The sequence below is a fragment of the Marmota monax genome, unplaced genomic scaffold (assembly GCF_021218885.2).
Source record: "Marmota monax isolate L192 unplaced genomic scaffold, Marmota_monax_Labrador192_F-V1.1 WCK01_AAM20220418_F8-fsc00034, whole genome shotgun sequence".
Classification (NCBI taxonomy): Eukaryota; Metazoa; Chordata; class Mammalia; order Rodentia; family Sciuridae; genus Marmota; species Marmota monax.
The window spans coordinates 15,928,743-15,931,468 of NW_026693934.1; positions in this window are offsets into that span (position 1 = coordinate 15,928,743).

Sequence of the window (2,726 nt, forward strand, 5' to 3'; positions counted from 1 at the left end):
AATTACTAGGTATATAATTATTTACATTATTTCATATAATAATTTTATTTCCTTAATTAGTAGTAATGTACTTTCTTTCATTTCTGATTTTAGTAATGACAATTTTCTTCATTTTTCTTTGACCATATCGCCAATTTTTAAAATATATTTTTAAAAATCAATTTCTGGTTTTATTGATTTTTCTCTTGCTTTTCTATTTTATTTATTTTCTAATACTTATTATTTCCTTTTCTTGTTTTAGATTCATTGTTCTTATAGTTTTTAAGGTAGATGATTATGTTATCAAGGCCTTTTTAAATATAGATATTTATGGTTTTAAATTTTGTCTATGTACTGCAGTATCTGCCTCCAATAAATTTCATTTTGTGTTGTCATTTGTTATGGTTTAGACATGAGGTGTCCCCCAAAGCTCCTGGGTGAGACAATAGAAGAAAGTTTAGAGGTGAATCGATTGCGTAATGAGAGTCTTAACCTAATCAGTGTGTTAATCCTCTGATAGGGATTAACTGGGTGGTAACTGTAAGCAGGTAAGGTGTGGCTGGAGGAGATGGGTCCCTTCGGGCATGGCTTTGGGGTTCATACACCATCCCCCTCCCCACACCTGTCTGGGGCCATATCCTGAGCTGTTTTCCTCTGCCCTGTTCTTTCTCCATGATGTTCTGCCTCAACTAGGGCCCAGAGCAATAGAGCCAGCTGTCTATGAACTGAGACCTCTGAAACCGTGAGCAAACTTTTTCTCCTCTGAGATTGTTATTGTTGGGTCTTTCAGTCAACTAGTGAGAAAACTGACTAAAACTTCATTCTTCTTCATGTCAAAGAAATTTTTTCTTCTTGATCTGATAGTTATTTAGAAATATGCTTTTAATTTGTGACTTTCACTAATTTTCAGTCTATTAATAATTTAAAATCTTATTTTTCGGTTGTTGGAGACACACTTGTAAAAATAAATCTTTGAAAATTTCTTCAGATTTGTTTTGTCTCGTGACATGGCCTGCGATGGAGAGTGTTCAAGGTGCCCTAGAGAACAATGCACATTCTGTATAGAATATATTCTATTCTGTTATAAAACAGAACACAGTCTAAGATTCTGTTGTTGGTTGAGGTTCTGTAGATGTCTTGTTAGGCCCAGCTGGTTGATCACATCTTCTGTTTTCTCCTTCCTTGTTGATCTTTTATCCACTTGTCTAGCCATTACTCAGTGAGGACTGAAGTCTACAAGTACTATTGTGGAATGTCTATTTCTCCTAGAATTTTGACATGCTCTGCTTCATCTATTCTTGGAATCTGTTATTATGGATATATATGTTTATAATTATTTTATCTTTTCAATGAACTGACCATTTTATGATATATAATGTTCTTTATCTTTGGTAAAATTTTGTGTCCTAAAATCCACTTTGAGACTAGCATAGCCTCTGCGACCTGGGATATTATTTGCCTAGTATATCTTTTCCCATGTTTTAAATTTTAATGTATTTGTATCCTCAAATGTAAAGTGAGTATCTTGTATGAAGCATATTGTGGGCCATAGTTTGGGTTTTGATTTTGTCTTAGTATTATGCCAATCTTTGCCTTACGATTGGAGTTAAGTCCATTTTCATTTAACACAATTACTGACAAGTTTTCAATTGTTGGCCACTTTGCTGTTGTTATATGCCAGATCTTTTTTGTTCCTCAATTCCTTTACTATAGCCTTTTTGTGTTAAATAGGTATTTTCCTCTGTAGTGTCATCTTGTCATTTCTTTTACTATCCACTTTTAATGATTTTATCAGTGGTTCCTTTGAGGATTGAAATTAACATGTTAATTTATAACATTTTAGTTCAGATTAACACTGACCATTTCATTAGTAGGTAAAAACCTTGCTCTTATGTGGTTCCATTCCTTCTCCCTTCTTTATGCTTTGTCATATAAGTTACGCCTTTGCCCATCGTCTGTTATAAGCACAATGTATAGTTACTGTTTTATATATGTTTTAAAACATTAGATATACCAGCAAATGGTTTGCAAACATGGAAATACACTGATCCTGTCTTTTATATGTACCTATGTACCTATCTATATTTGTGCTATTTATTGTCTAGTGGATTCAAGTTACTCTTCGGTGTTCTTTTATTTTAGCCTGAGGGACTTTGTTTCTTAGAACACATTTTCTAACAGCAACTTATTTCAGCATTTGTTTTTCTGAGATTGTGATAATTCAAAAAAATGAAAGACAATTTTGCTGGATCATAGAAGTTTGGATTGACATTCATTTTATTTTAGCTCTATGAATATGTTATCTTCCTCTCTTTTTGCCTTCATAGTTTTCAAGAAGAAATTTATTAATGCCAGTGATGACAACTTATACATAATTGATTGCTTTTGTTTAAATCATTTCTTTCAATTCAGTGATTTTTTTAATCTGGTGAGACATTGTTCTCACATTTTCCTTGAGTTCTTCAAAAGGGTTTCTTTTAGATTTTTGAGCATCATTAAAACAGGTAATATGATGTCTTTGTCTACTAGGTCTAATATCTTATTGAGCTTCCCCAATTCTCTATTGATTGCTTTTGTCCTTTGTATGGGCCATGCTTTCTTGTTAATTTGAAGTATTCAGAATTTTTTGTTGAAAACTTAACATTTTAGGTGATATGATAACCCTGAAAACCACATCATATTCCCCATACATAGTCTGATGTTGATGCTTGTGGGAAAGAATTGTCTGAACTGTATTTATAGTGAGA